This window comes from Ornithodoros turicata, chromosome 2 (assembly GCF_037126465.1).
Source record: "Ornithodoros turicata isolate Travis chromosome 2, ASM3712646v1, whole genome shotgun sequence".
Classification (NCBI taxonomy): domain Eukaryota; kingdom Metazoa; phylum Arthropoda; class Arachnida; order Ixodida; family Argasidae; genus Ornithodoros; species Ornithodoros turicata.
In genome coordinates, this window is record NC_088202.1 from 10,617,931 (window position 1) to 10,634,698 (window position 16,768).

At 44.1% G+C, this 16,768-nt stretch overlaps 1 protein-coding gene across 2 annotated transcripts in view; it reads left to right on the forward strand.

Moving 5' to 3' along the window:
- Window positions 1-16,768, forward strand: part of LOC135385186 (tyrosine aminotransferase-like) — a 49,367-nt gene that overhangs the window by 10,713 nt on the left and 21,886 nt on the right. Inside the window, exon 1 of one of the 2 annotated variants that reach the window (XM_064614381.1) lies at window positions 12,169-12,263. The exons of the other annotated variant lie outside the window; for it this stretch is intronic. The gene's annotated coding sequence lies outside the window, so the exon portion shown is untranslated. Of the gene's footprint in view, window positions 1-12,168; window positions 12,264-16,768 lie in introns of those variants that run through there. 2 annotated transcript variants of the gene reach the window in all.

The following is a 16,768-nucleotide window of genomic DNA, read 5'->3' on the forward strand; positions in this document are numbered from 1 at the left end:
TGCAGTAAAGATGCTCGCGGATTTACTCACACCATGAGGGATGAATCGCTGCAGGGTAGTAATTTGCATTTGCCACTGCGACCCAGCCACCAATAGTTGCGGAACAGAACCGACACCATTCATCAAATGACCTTCAGATGGGTTGGATTAGTTCGCGAACCTATCAGTGTGACGTCACTGACGATCAGTATGACCCGCTTGCTGCGCAACTACTTGCTGATGATGCTCCAACTTGCAGACGTGGCACGTTTCTGACGTAATTGCGGATTTGCGTATTGGGAGGTAGTTGTTGAGAAGTACATATTGCCTCATGGGTTTTGTTGTTGTTGCACATGGTACCAGGCGGCAGGGTGTGTTGTAAGGTAAACGGCGGAGATAAGCGTAAGCGGTCAAGTGCACCGAGATAAGATCGGCACGCTTTCTGGAGTGCTTTGGTATCACGGACGGACAACAATATTTCACGGTCCCAACTGGAGGCCAATCTCTGTATTCACATCATGCAAACACACGATGGAGAATACATGTGTACTCTCCTTGTGCCAGCTAATTGGTCAATCGATGTTCTTTGTGCTCTGATGACGTACTACTCCCTTATTACTGTCGTGTGAGGTTAAGGTTGATCTCGACAAAAGCTGCTGCAAAAGTGGTTAATTTCGCGAGTTCGATGGGAGGGTCGTTGAGGAAATATTGGTAATAAACATTCGAGATGCGTGTTCGGTTGTACCAAGAATTCATTCTCTTCATAACGCTACAGGTCTGAGGTTCCGTCAAGAGATCGGGAATCGTGAGTACTTCTGCGACACCAAGTAGAATCCCTTGGTTGGGGAATTCGACCTTGATTATCAAGCGTACGCTATCGAGTTGAAAACGAGGGTGTGATGAGAAAATAACGTTCGGATGAGAGCGGAATCTATATGGAGCAATGTAAATGTAGCCAAAGGGTGCTAAATGTGCACTGCAATAGTAATACAATAAACTCATTTAACGGGTCAGTTCGACTGGGTGAAACTCATGCGTTGAAAATTACAACTTTCTGTCTCTCTGTACATGGCTCGAATAAGAAGGAAAGATCGACACATGGCCTGAGGCGTAACCCACATAATCGAGTTTACATTAAAAGCGATGTTATCTGTTATCGGCGACGCATCGATATTTGCTGCGATATTGAGCGCGAATGACATTTCTTTCTCGTGATCCGACAGGGCCCCTTCTTCGGCATTAGAAACGCGAGTTAAACGTTACGTTATGCCAGTTCAACTAAATGGTGAGTTTTAGTATATCGTACGCTGTCTCCTTTGCGTACGTAAGAGATAGCGTAGTGGTTCTGCGCAATGAGCAAAACTCTCTTTATGTTCTGCACGTGCGCAGAACCACCGACGCTATCCCTTACGTACGCAGGGGCGACAGCGTACGAACTCACTCATGACAATTCAACCTAAACCTCACCTTCTCCCAGTTGTTGACCTGCTTCGGGACTTACGTTAAATTACGCCTGCAACGCGACGTGGACGCTTGCGTCTCTCGCGGTGACACCCAAAAGGGAATGGGTCAGGGCTTTTTTAGCGCGATCTGTAGCGTCGGCAGCTGTCAAGGAGTGTCGGTGCAAAATGTCTTCAGGGTCGTGGGTGCAGACGTGCCAAAATGTCTTTTCAGGTGTTCTTGAATTACAATTGCAACTGCATGCTAATAAAATCGCAGTTACAACTACAAAATAATAATTGCACTTGAATTAGACTTGCAGATACTGCGAAGAATAATTGAGTAGTTTCAATGAATAATTTCGATGTATAAGTTTATCCATAAACAAAACTCTTATAGATGTTAATTGAAAGGCAAACGAAACTGCTATTGGAGTACGATGACCCGCGAAAGGCCAACTTTTGCAGGTCATGCAGGCCTACAAATCTTAAGACGGCTAGGATTGGCTTAGGATGGCGCCTAACACCTCCGAGTCACAATCTAGTTCGCTCGCTTGCTTCAAGTTGTTGCTTGTACAGTGACCATGTTGCGAGAACACCCGTACGGAGGGAACGCTTCCCATGTCTACAGCTTGCAATGTTTATTGAGCTTGACAGGCAAGGCATTCTCGAAGTTATTGTGTTTCTCATGGTTCACGATAACGCTGTCGTTAAGTACGGATGTCGTAATATCACAAGCCACACGCGAAGTAATTCCAAGAGGAATTCTAAGTACATTATAAATTACTTTCAAATTCAATTAAGCTACGATTGAAACCGCATAATATCCAAAGCAATCCACAGCGGCATGGCCGACTGGACAAAAGCGTCAGCTCGCTGGTGTCTTCCAGGCTGGTATCTTCCTGCCGGCTGTGCTAGGTATGATGTCTTCCGTGGGCTTTCGAGCATGCTTTCCAGTCGGAAGTCAGTCCAGAACCCTCGTTTCTTCCCCCTCCCCTTTTTTTTTTGCAACTGACAACCAACAATGTGCGTTTTATACTTTTCCCTTTTCCCTTCTCCACTCTATTGTGACGAATGGCTCTTTCTGTCCTTGTCTCTTCACAGAGACCGGTAATTAACAGCGGATGAAGTAAAAATAAAAACGAAGAGAATACATACGCAAAGGGGTTTAAAAAACCAGGTGCTACGTGTTCATCTCGACAAAAACCAACCGACCGTTTCGACCAAAATGAAAAATGAAAGCGCTATCCCTGCCCTCTGTAATTGCTCGAATGTAATGACCACATAGTAATTGCAAGTGCTTTATTCTTTCTTCCGAGTTTCTTGAAGGTATTGTTTGTTGCGAGGAGCCTTTCCGCTCTGAGTTTTACTACATTACGCGCAGTTTGTGTAGGAGCCGATCATCCCACACACCAGAGATGAGAACCCCTGGAGAAAATCATCAAATCAAAATTACCATCATGGCGCCCTATAGCCCTAGTTGCTTGTGCGCCAAAAAAACTCCAACCATCATCATCAGCATCACAAAGTCATCAAAAATGATGCGCAGTGGGATTTCGATGCGGCTGATTGAATTTTCATTCGTGCACCAATTTAGTAAACGAGCCGCATTTTAAATACAAAATCTACGTATTTCTAATGCCGAACTGCGGTGGTACTGTTTCGTACGTGCAGCGTGGTGGTGGTGGTGTTTGTGAAAGGGCTCGCCGTAGTCGGCCTCGCATAGGTGAGCAACATCACGGCTAACGCTCTGGGGGATGTGCGTCCTGGGCCGACTTCTAAGTGAACTGCGCCGACATATGTCTGACAGCGAATGAGGAAAACCCAGGAAAAACCTCAGACAGCACAGGCGGTACCGGGATTCGAACGCGGGCACCTCCCAGTCTCGACGTGACGTGGCCAGCACGCTAACCACTCAGCCACGCGAGCTGGTGCAGCGCAATGTAGTACGCTGGTGTTGGTTCAGCCTAGAGTCACTAGGGACATAGGTAGTCACATATAGGGAGCAGAGTAGCGACACTGAGCGACGCCGGCGAGCGAGGCCGCCATCTTGGGTCCGGCGCCGCTGCGTCGCCTAGCAACGGGACGAAAATCTCACCCTTCTCTGCCGGAGAACAGCGCGTAGTCGAGCCAGCTCGCAACCGCGGAAACCGGTTTTCGACGGAGGGGACTCAACATAGACGGCGGCGCGTTCTTGGAAGGAGAAACCACGTGACACGAACGGGGCCCAATCGCGGACACTGAACGGCGGTTCCGAAGGAATGCGATACTCCGTACCCCTATTTAGTGACACTAGTTCAGCCTAGAAACGAACGAAAGGCGAATGGAAGGACCAAACCCGAATAACGTTGAATTGAAGCGGCCATTTGACATGCGTGCTCGAGCCAGTGTAACTGTTTCTGCGGTACAACGACCAGCATAATTCGCCATAAGACGTATTTCATAATGCGGTAAGTTGCTCATGGAAAACACACTAGTTATCAGATTGCTAACATCCAACGACGCACTTGCGAATAATACCTCCCATGCGTCCTCGCTCAGGAGTTCCGGCACGCGCCAAAGCAAATAACGCTATCCATATTCCCAGACCTATCTGAGAAGGGCCGTCTTACCACTTATCGCTGACCTTACCACAAGTGCAATGTCAATGTCAAAGCTTGTCTACTATAAACTACTGTCGCATTATGTTTACGAGATTGGCTCTTTTCACATGACGCACTTCTAGCCGTACATGACGCGCTCCCTTTACTATAATTACGGGGAAGTGTTGCAAGAACAAGCGCGTGACGGCGCGTAAGTGATGTTGTCGCAATTTGCCGCGCTCAGATAATAAGGCCCGCGGGGCTAATGCAAGTGTCCTTAACGGTACGGAGGTGTGGCGATGCCAAGGTGCCCCTTCATGGACGGGAGTGGCGATATCTGAGGACAATCGGGTCGAGCCTCCAATGCGTACGTAGACGTGACTGCATCGGGCGCCAACACTTTGGCTTCGCACCGAGAACTTCGCACAAAAATGCGCAGCGACGATAAACATAGAGACAAGGACGCCATGTTATTGCTTGTGATTGATTTGAAGAATGTTAAGGACGACGGTGGACACACTGATAAGATAGGACCTACCTCTGGGGGTTAGCAATTGAGCGTTCCGTGTGTCTTGATGCATCAGCAGCGTTTCCGTGCCAAGCAGCGTGAAAAAGTCTCTACCAGAGACGAAGTGCGAGAAGACCGTTTCGGCCACTGCTTTTTACATGCTACTGTCATCACCATCATTCAAAGTCATCACGAGGCGAACTTCCGCATGGCACAACACCCTTTGAAACAGTGTTCGAACTCTGCCCAGCAGCCAGAAGAAAAAAAATCTAGTAACGTGTCTGTACCTTAAATGCGTAGATATTCCAGAGTAAAAAATCACTCGAAATGAAACGTCCCGTATTGCTTTAATGTAACAGCAACTCTGATCCAGAGTCTGCATTTCTTTAGGCAACAGCTATACATACTATATACAGGAGGGATACAGAGGGTGTCAGCAAGCGAGAGAAACAGATAAGTACTTCCCTCAGAGAGGAATTTCGTATCGGTTGTAGGTTTACATGGTTAATTTCGCTCGTGACATGATGCACTAGAGTTGCATCAGACAGCGGTATGTGGCAGGTTCAACGGATTGGGTCTTGTGAGGAACGCGATCCCCTCAAACGTCAAATTCGTCTTTCTTTGTTTCACTGGCCTCGAAAACTACTACGTACTTGGGACCAGACTTGTACGTATTTGGAGTATTGTATTTAAAATACTGTATTTTAAATACAATTTGTGGTATTTTGGTACTCTACTCAATACTTTTTGTTTTGTGTATTTGTACTCTATTTAAAATACATTTTATGGTATTTTCTACTCAATACTCTAATTACATATTTTGGATCTCGCTCTCAAACTTTCTGTGTCTAGTCTTTCCATTGTCTTGCTTGTTCAGTGGAAATTTCCTGAGTCCCTCGGACTTGAAACGGAAACTGGCCCTTCTTCGTAGTCTCCATTTAGAGATCTTGCCCCGCGTGTACTAATCCTTGGCCAGTGAGGGTTCTATTATGTGTGCCCTGACGCGGTGACGCCGAATTCTGACCTCGCTGAGCAGGGACCTGCTAGAAGTTTGCTTTGTTCTGGGTCACATATACTTCGTGGAGTTATGTGGTATCTCTTTGTCATCTTTTTGGGACTAGTGTAATCCAGAAGATGTGGCTTCGAGTCCTACAGCTGGCTAACCTTTTCAGTGACTTTCATCTTTCATCAGATGACTCCTATCACACAGCGGCGGTTATCGTAGTACAGTTTTAGGTACGGGTTTCGGTGATTCATGTCTAATAGTAGCAACTTGACGCATTGACCCGCCTTTGGTGCCTTTTTGCGTTCAAGGATAAATAGTATTTTAACTGTATTTCAAAAACTTTTTCAAGCATTTTGTACTCTATCTTAATTACTTTAATTTTCATGTATTTATACTCTATCCTAATTACATTCTAACATTAGTATTTATTATCTTATCTTAAATGCATTTTTGAGTGTCTTGTACATGTCTGCTTGGGACTCTGTGAAGTACCAATTAGCCAAGCCTTAGCACAGGCATTGTCACCCATGAATTGCGCTTTTCCGGGGGGATGGGGGTCCTTAAAAATGTGAAGAAAACCTAATTGAAAGGAAGGTAAAGTATTATCTGAGTAGCCCGAATTCTGCAGGATGGGCCAGAATTCACATTCCCACAAGAACGTTGCAAGAACATTATTTTTCTGTGGAGGACCTCGATTTTCCGCTTGCGAAATCCCCGATCTCGAAATTCACGTTCTCGTCCTCCTCCTCCATCCTAAATTTGTGTCTTGTATTGTTGTCTGATTGGATGAGTCACATAATTAGTGAGCCCATCCTCCTTAACATTTTAGCCTACTATTTCCTATATTCTTAATTTACTGATTCGCTTGATTTTCCCAAGAAAGTCCTCTCCTTCTGATCCTCTCCATCTCAGATTAGTGTCAGATTAGTGTTCTAGATTTTAGGGAAAAAAATCTTCCCGGGAACAGCACCGCGAAGGATGCTAGAAACAAGGAAAATCAGGGAGAATGTTCGGTTGCTTCGTAAGACGATATGCTGTGTTTAAAAACATTACATCTCGATTTAACCACTCAAATTCACGGGTTTTCGGTGAATGTCCAAGTCGTTTTAACGAAAGCCACATTTTAGCAGCCGTTAGGCTTAGCAGGGTGGACACCACAGAGCAGCATGTTGGTTAGTTTATTGGTAGGTTAGTCCAAGTTCAGTGTCTGCATTTTTATGTCCAGGTGAGTTTCAGTTCGCCGCTTGCAGTTTCCCGCGCTCATATATATGTATTGGCATCATCGTGGAAGACCAGCAATATTGGCTGGCTCCCGCGCTCAGCTGCGCATTTTATAGTCGGGTAACATTTATACAGCAGCTAATTTTGCAACGGGGCTTTCGATCACTTTATTTCGATGTGCACCCATTTTTCTGGTGTCCCTTAATTTCGTGCAGATTACATTCCCCGAAAGTTTCCCGAAAAACAACCACATATACGTAGTAGATTTTTTTTTATTACGTCAATCTGAGGAGAGCACTCCGTCTGGAGCTCGACCAACTACATGGGGTAATTTTTCGAATTCCGTCACGCACTGGCTCGGGGAGTAATGACGCCAGTCGAGTTTCCTCATAAGTCTCATCGTTGACCAGTCAAAGATAAAAGCTTGCAACCCTGCGCTCGGATGATGTCTCGTCTGGCGACTGACCTTCAGCTGCATGGGCTTCCCTTGGCGACCTTGTCCTTGTTCGATTATCGTTCCTTCGCCCCTCGGTGATACGACCCGAGCGGCAAATAATGCCCCACCGCATGCAAGTTGTGACGCAAGACGAAGTGGGTTGACCGGCCCGATTGCATGCTAATCAGTGAGCACCGGTGGTATGTAAGGGAAACGCGGCCACCTCCTTTCATTTCTAATAACTAAAAAAAGAAAAAAAAAAGCCTCAGAGAGGGTGACGTTAATGGTACAGTAAAGTGCAGAATGACAGTGATGGTGCTAAGTATCTCAAAATTGTACTTAAAGTGAAGTACCTAGCACTTGTTGTGCTTTAAGTACAGTACAAAGTACCACCCTATACAGATGTACTTAATGTAAAGTGCGGAGTCTTTCACAAAGTACTTTGAAGTGCTCATCAAGTACGTTAGAAAATTTTTATCGCATCGCTGAACGTTTCAACACTTGGTTAGCGACGAAAGGTGAGGTAATTATATTTCGACTGTTATCGTTAGAAAGCTTTTAGCGAGCATTTTTGCCAAGCGCTAGATAGAAAACTTGGATATTTTACAGCTATTTTACAGCGGAAGAAACGATTTTGCGATCAAGTTTTGCGTTTGTATTGCCAATTGGGTACTTGGATAATTGGATACTTGGAAAGGAAAGCACAGAAGAAAAGTATTTAAAGTAGAGTAAGTACAAAGTACACAAATGGAAATGTACTTTATGTAAAGTACAAGTACTGAGAAATGTACATAAAGTGGTACTTGGTACTTCAAGTACTTCTCATCACTGCTAGTAGAGGGTGAAATCGTAGAATATTTATCTATTCAATAGCCTCTGCCCCCGGTATTCTTACGTCACAATTTTTGCCACCAATTGGGCTCGTATTTTTAAAGAAAATTAACATAAAAAATTCAGGACGACAATGTATTGAATTCCCCACCAACTGCGTATTGCGTGTCAAGTACGGCGGCAAAAATACATTTCATGCCGACCACACTGAGTCGAAATAGTTGGCTACGTGTCGGCTACGTAGCCATAAGGAGCAGTGAGCCAGTCGGGAACATAGATCACTGTTGCTTGACGAATTGGGGATTATTTCCCACCAGACACCCCGATCCATTTTGCCTCGACTCGGGTGCCAAAATAAATACGTACTGTTTTCTGTCAGATTTGTAACTTGATGCACTAGTTTTACAAGCAAGCGAGCTGTTAAACCATATATACGTCATCAACATAAACTGCCAGTCTGCTGCTTTACGATACCGTTAACACTTAGCACGGATTCGGACTGCAGTTTAGTGGAAATGTCGGGGTCTTGCACTGTATCCAAGGTGTTAAGCTAAGCAGCATACCTTACACGTAGTGGATGCTTGAGAGCTGTTTTGTATATAAGATTGTACTCATACCGATTGTTTAATGAGTTAAACATGGTGAGTAGATCAGGGACACCCAAACGGTCAAGGACAACTGAGTCGCAGATGCTAATAGGAAGGCGACAGTGAAATGTTAAGTGCCGACTGCAGCTTCAAACGAATTTGTGTCACTTCAAAGCTTGTATTTTTAGGATTCCAGTATTTTCTTGGAGCAAATATTGGAGCTGAATACGTTGAATGCAAGTCGAAATATATTTCATTCTTTTGATGTTCAAAGTTATGCTGAGCTGTTTATTGTTTGCATTTTTTTTTCACATTTCTCTTTACCCAGACAAATAAGAGTTAAGTTTGAGTAAGTTTAAGTAAGAGTTAAGTTAAGTTTGATGTTGATAACATATAGGCAATTAAGAGCGATAAGGCAAATAGGTAATCGGAGTAGAGTTACGCGTAAGGTAGTGTCAGCCTATTTCTGTGGCAGCAAACTGTTAAGTTTGCTCCGTTCTTTCAAACCAATGTGAGAAAGAGCTGCGCGTTCATCATCATAGTCTTTAACCGACAGTACGCATCGTAGGAGGAGTCGGGGGTCGCTTTATAGGCAGTGCACTATCTATCTGCAACGTTACCCACACAATCGGAGATTGCATTTAAGGGGACAAATCACGGTGTCAGGAGGGAACTGGGAATTTTCGCTGTTTAAAGGGACGATCGCGTCCTTTCCAGTCGATTTCGAAACCATGGTGTCAGTTTGTCCCTCGTTCACCACCGGCCACGATATCGAGAAACTCACGCGAAGTAGTGGCATTGACTGCTATTTGATGGAATACATGACATGAGCAGCCGCCGGATGTTGAGAGTAAGCCGATATGGAGATGCCTTCATTCGATATGGACGATATGGAGAGGCCTTCAATTGGACTTCTCAGATGTTCTCCCGCCATGTTTGGGCAAATCGTTTGAGGAGACCAACCAGAGGCCAATCCGTATTGTCGCCATTTCAGGTGTTTTTTCAGGCTTTAGAGTATTAGAGCTCATATGCCTTCACTCATCATTAAGGCGGGGGCCCAGAGGGCCAATCCGCATTGTCGGCCTTCTTGACATGAAGAGAGAGAGGGAAAGCGTACCTTGGAGGTTGTCTCACTCATAAATCACGCACGAGGCAACGAGTGAATCCCCTTCCTTTTGTGTCGGTGTCACGATAACGTCACCTTTTATTTCGCGAGCAGAAATTTTTGCACATGACCCTTGAAGGGGACAGTCTTGAGCCGCGGACCGGTTTTGATGTCAGTGTCGTGTTCGATCGCAAGATTAGGAGTAGGCGTCAAATGAAGGATTTTCTTCACCATAACATTGTAGTTTTGGTGGTAAACAAGTAGGTTAGTAAGTAAGCATTATCTGATAAAAAACAAGGGGGAAGACAGGCTTGTTGTAGGGTGGCTGGTACTACAGCCGCCTGCAGCTCCATGTCATTTGGGTTGGACTCTATCTTAAAGGCGCGGCGAAGGTGTTAAATGTGGCAGTGTATGATGCTATCTTTTAGGAAGGTGCAAAGTGCCTTCAGAGCTTTAACTTCTTGGTCCTGTTTAGGGCAACTCTTCATCACTTTACAAACGAGGAAAGGCCCTTGGTCGAGGGCTTGGAGGGATTGCCTCAGTCTTTCTCTTGCTAGTTCGTAGTCAAGAAAATGAAGGAGAAAAGCAAGAAAGACGAACCACATGATCACATCTGGTTTTGGCGTCTTCGCATTCTTCGACGTCTAGTGGCATCCCTGGCTTCCCGCCAATGGACAACTGACATCAATGCTTGCAAGAGTTGATCGAGGGATCGCTTTCCGGGTGCCACGAAACACCCCCAGTCAGAACGTTGCATTAATTCATCGAATGGGGCTGAACGCGGCTTTGACTGATCAGTGGCGTTACCGCTTGCTACAAGTTTACTCTACAAGATGCCGTCACTGCGGTGACATGGAAGATCTATAGCACATCCTTCTCCATTCCCCGCACTACCAACCTTTCAGAACCTCACTCTCAGTGTCTGTAGGTTAGCTGGAGTGTCGCCGTCTCACTATGTCAAAATAGTCCTCTACCCGTGAAACGTCATCATGACGTTGGTAGAGACTGAAACCGAAACAAATCGGAAGGGGAGGGCTGTGTTCAACGAATGGGCACTTGTTCGCTGCCTCCTATTTAAAGCAAAGTAGGACCGAAGGTCGCGTCCCTTTCAGGGACCATCGTAATCTCCTCAAGACCGTGGCTTCGAGCGTGACCTTGTTCGCCCCTAGCTTCCAGCGTAGCTCAACTCTACCAAATTGGTGGCGCTGTCGAACACTATGACGTCATTTGTTCACAAACAGGGAGAGGTCAATTGCTTTGTCCATGGCCAAACCCAGCCTAGAAATGCCTTAAAAGCCATAAAAGCGCTTCTAAACTTTTACCGTAGGATTTGGGTCCTCACTGTGAGGCGATTCATTACTCCATTTCATCGCATTACCGCCAGCAATGGGGTAGAGTAGCGCCCCTTGCGATGAAACTCCGCATTCATCATGATTAACATAAAGTTGTTGTTGTGGTTTTGGTTTCGACGTACGCATGAGTTTCTACCCCATTGCAGACGTCATAAGAGCGTGCGATAGAGGTATATGTGACTGACAACTTTTTCTAGATTATTATAAAACGTAATCACCAAGTTTTGTTTACAAACGGTGACTTTCTTGCTTGGAGAAACAAGAATCTGAGGCTGAAGATGGTGACGTTACGGCAGCGAAAAAAAAAAAAAAGACTCAAAATGATTAGCCACGAATTTAGTTGAAATATTTTACACGGGGACGCTACCCATAACAAAAAAGTACTACTGACTGCAGTTTCTTGGCCCAGAAGAAGAACAGTCTCTGTTCGAAATATCATAGATTGAGAAGTTACCCGTCAAAAAGAACTCGTTACAAGTTAAGTTACGGTGTGCAAAATGTAACTAAGTTAGTAACGACGTTCTTCAGCCTGAAATGTAACTCGCAGTTACTGAGTTACTTGATAAAAATAACTAGTTATTTCCAAGTTACTTCGCACACAAAATAGCATTAAGCAGGTGCGCGTGAGCAGTTGAGTTAGACCTTGCCTGCGGAGGAGTGCAACACGCTTAGATCGTTTTCGTTTATGTCCAACAATAGACCTCTCTCTGTTTGCAAACAAATTACGTCATAGTGTTCTACAGGCCAAAATTGGGTAGAACTGAACTACGCTCGAAGCTAGAGGTGAACAAGGTCGCGCACGAAAGCCACTGTCTTGAGTAGGGTTGCCACCTTTCGTAGTGAAAAACATCGGCTGAGGGAGAGGAGGTGGTATAGAGGGGAAGGTGAAATGCTCGCGGGAAAGGGAAAGTGGGTGAAGGGTGGATGAGGGCACACAGAGACAGAGAGATAATACGAGGTAACATAAGTTTCTGTGTGTGGCTGGATCATTGATGTTAGAAATCACTATCTGTGCTGCTCGGTTATCACCCCTTCTTCGGGTTGACCCCCCCCCCCCCCCCCGTACTATATCCACGTGTCTACTGTTCCGAGCACAGCGACATCTACTCCAGCTCCGACAGCGATACTACAATAGCCGTGCTTCTACTCTGTCCCAACATTTGGTGACAGTGGCAGCTTGAGTGAAACATCAGTTTCCAGGATTGAACGTCTTCCAGGTTAGTTTCCGGCTCTTATTCCATATATTCCGCTGATTTCGAAGGCGCTGTCACTGTCACCGGTTCTTTACATTTCATTGTTGTCTGTGCTTACCATTCTGCTCTCAATATGAACAAAGAAGTTGCTAGGCTGTGTGACGAGCTCAAGCGTGATATTAAGATAGAACTAAAATCGTTTAAGGAATGCGTAGAACGTGAATTACGTAATGAACTCCGTCAGTTCAAAAACAGCATGGATTTCTTTAACAAGAATTTTGAAGAATTCCAGAAGAAGATGGAGTCTCACCATAGAAAACCGTAATCTGAGAGAGGCGAATGAGGCGTTACAACAGGAATGTAGGGATATGAAAAAAGAGTTCGAAGATTTGAACACCAGAGCAATTCAGCTTGAACAATACTCAAGGAATAGAAATATCGAAATAAAGGGAGTGCCCTTCTCACAAGACGAATCTACTCCCGAATTGATGAAGAAATTGGGTGATGCCATCGTTGAACCTATACTCCCTAATGACATTGAAGTTTGCCATCGTGTTCCCATTCCCAAGGGACCCTCCCACAACATTGTTGTACAGTTTTTCCATCCCGGTAAACGGGACATGGTTCTCGAAAAATCGAGGAAAAAACGACTTGTTACTACCGACCTTGGATTTACTGATGCCCAGCCAATGTATGTGAATGGGCCCTTATGTTCAGATCTGAAAAAGTTACTTGGTATGACTATTGCTCAAAAGAAAACATTGAAATGGAAGTTTGTGTGGGTGCGACATGATAAGATCTTCGCCCGTCAGGATGTGTCTACGCCTGTTATCCGAATTCTGTGCCCCGATGATGTGTCAAAAATGACTTTGTTTCTTACTATTGTTGTTAGCCTTTGGTCTGTCAAACTGAAATGGCTACAGAGCATGCAGATTGTCGGTACTATTCCTGAGATGAACTGGAAGTGCTCAAAAGTTACAAATTCTCTGCCATGCACGTAAATATCCGCAGCCTTCGGAAACACTATGATGGCTTAAATAACATGATCTCAACCTCTAAACTATCACCTGCTATTATTGGTGTTACAGAAACATGGCTTCGCGCAGGGTTCTGTTGTCGTAAAGATAATCCACACGGTGGTGCTGCGATATTAATTTCTTCGTTCTTGTCATATTCTCACAGAAAAGATTTATTCATTGATGTTGATATGTGCGAGTCTGTTTGGGTAGAGGTAGCAAAATGTTCAACCACTGGCCTCCACCGTAATCTTATTGTTGGAATTGTGTATCGTTTCCCTAGTGCTCCATACAGCGACTTCTGTAATGCTCTTGAAGCAGTTTTAAGTGCTTTGTCCACTGAAAAGAAATATGTACTTATCCTTGGTGACACCAACATTGACATTTCTGACACATCATCTATTTGCTCCGCTTACACTAACTGCTTTACTAGCTATGGCTTCACATGCCTTGTTACTATTCCAAAAAGTATCGGATACTTCCAGTTCGACCATCGACCACATATTTAGTAACCTGGATCAATTCACAACATCAGGGGTAATAAGGCATGACATTTCTGAACATTATCCCATTTTCACTGCTTCGAGCTTCGGGGTGAAGCTGGTGAAGAAAGAGTCCACCAGGTCTCACGTCAATGAACATAAACTCCTTGAATCACTCGGTTCCACTGATTGGTCTTTCATTCCTAACTCCTGCCTGCCAGAGGAATGCTACAGTTGCTTAGTATCTCGCATCGCCAGCACACTATCCTCCTGTACTACACATAGTAGGGCCACAGGAAAATACTGTTCGCCACTCAACCCATGGATAACTCCCGGCCTTCTCACCTCTATCCGGAGGAAAAATAACCTATTTAAGAAAGTTAAAAGATCCCCAAATAACACGGTGCTCAAGGAACGCTACCGTAAATTTTCTAACTACCTTATGCCAACTACCTACTACCATATTAACTACCTACTACCTACCATAACTACCTTTTCTAACCATGCTCAGACTTGCAAAACGGACATATTACCTTGATGAATTGAAAAAAACTTGAGAAAAAAAGAACACAAAGAAAAATTGGAAACTTATCAATACTCTGATTCGAAGGAGCAGTCAAGGTACTATGCCTGCTGAAATGCATCTTTGTGATAATGCTAACAGTGAGGACAATGAGATTGCGGACGCTTTCAGCCTACATTTTGCATCTGCATCGGGCCAATCATCTGTTGCTTCGAATTTCGTACCAGTCAGCAGATGTCCCCACTCATTTTTCCTTCGTCCAACTTCACCTGACGAGGTCATTGAAGTAATCACGAACCTAAAACTCACGGCCTCTGGTATAGATGGCACCAGCGCTCGCCATATTAAACTTGCGAAAAACATCCTAGCTTCGCCCTTAGCGCATGTTCTCAACTTAATTTTCAAATCAGGCGTCTTCCCTTCTGGAATAAAATATGCCAGAATAACACCCGTTTACAAAAAGGGTGACCGAGCATCCATTGACAATTATCGCCCTATTGCCGTCCTTCCATTTTTTAGTAAAATTTTCGAGAAACTTCTTGTAACACGACTTAACAACTATCTCAGAATATTTTAACTTACTAACTCCGAATCAATTCGGCTTTAGACCTAACTACTCAACTGAATGCCCAGTTCTAGAGTTCACTGATAGAATCAAACACGGGATCGACTCAAATGAGGTCTCTGCTGCTGTTCTCGTTGATCTTAGCAAGGCTTTTGATACCATTAATCACAGTATTATTCTTATCTAAATTGGACAGCTATGGTATTTTTGGCCCTACCAACCAATTAATTGCTAACTATCTTCTTGATCGTTATCAGGTAGTACAAATTAACGACAAGTTATCTCAACCTATTATCACTAACCAAGGCGTCCCACAGGGTTCGATCTTAGGGCCACTGTTATTCGTAATCTACATCAACGACCTACCTAATGTTCTTAGGCACTCTAACTGTATTCTCTATGCTGACGACACCACGATTTTCTTATCGGATAAAAGCATTCATTCCTTACATTGTAAACTCGCAGCTGACCTGTCAAGTCTTACCCAATGCAGTAAACCCAATAAGCTGATTATCAACTGCAAAAAAACAGAGTTCGTCATCTTTCACAGTCCTCAAGAGTATACCTTCAGTTCCACCTTTAATATTAGATGGTGACACTCTTCCACCTACCCCAATCATTTCTTGGTGTAACAATTGACTGCCACCTTAATTTCTCTGCTCATATTACTAATATTTGTCGTCGTACCGCTTTTGGCTTACATGTACTTACAAAGGTTAGAGATTTTCTTCCTGATCGCATGATCCTGATCCCGATCTTGACTTCTCTTTACTACGCGTTCATTCATTCTCACTTGTCGTACTGTCTTACCTCATGGGGGACATCCTATACTTCCCACCTTACCGTTGTATCGTTTCCAAAAAAGAGCCGTCCGCATCATTACCTTCACTCCTCCCTCTGATAGTTCTCAGCTGTTTAATACTCTTCAAATACTACCACTACCAGCACTGTTTCAGTCTCGTCCTCTCTTGCTTTTCTTTAGGTGTTTAAAACAGGACATTCATCTACGTTACGTAAGACCAATGCCATCATTTACTAGTTCCACTCGTTTTTTTCATTCTCGTAATTACCTTTTGTGCAGAGTTAAAACTAACTATGGGAAACAAATGTTCAGTTTGACGTCAGTAAGTTTTTGGATCTCACTACCTATCCATGTGAAAGACATTCCCTCATTTCATCGTTTCCGTCATGCACTGAAATATCATCTCTTGATGACTGCGATTTAGTCACTAAACGCTAGATCACATATACAGCTACCTCTTTAATCCTTCATTCTCACTCATTCTGCTTTTGTTCTTGTTTTCTATTCCGTATCTTCTGTGTTTGCTAATTGCTGTATATATCTGTTCAGTTGCCTGTACTTGTTGATTTCCTTTTTTTTTCTTGTGTATTTACCTTATTTACTTGATTTATTTATTGTATGTATTTCTCACGTGTCCTTAATCATGGGTGGCCCCTCTATCTCTGCTACGGGGCCCCCGTTGCTGTCATTGTACCTCGTATTTGTAATAAAGAAACAAACTATAAACAGGCATGAGCGGTACACTGCATCGTATTGGAGCAACCGGATTGTTATTTACTCTAAAAAACGCATCGATGCACACAAACCCTTCTTTGCAGGAGGATATCTCATGCTAGTTGTATACGGCCAAAGTTCTATCTGCTCGACACAACCACCAATAGTTTTGCACGACCACTGATCTTGTCCTCTCCGAACACAAGACTTGATGAATAACAATGATAATAATAATAATAATGAATAGATAAGAAAACGACTGGTGACTGCGGAGTTGGGCTTTGCTGCAGATTTATTCAAGCTGTACTGGAATGTTTAAGCGAAAACCTCGCGAAAGCCCCTGTGAAAAGTCTTGAGCCACAAATACCGGCTAAAGGCTGCTGGTATCACCTTCCTACCGGCAACCGGCAGAGCGTCCAAATAACCG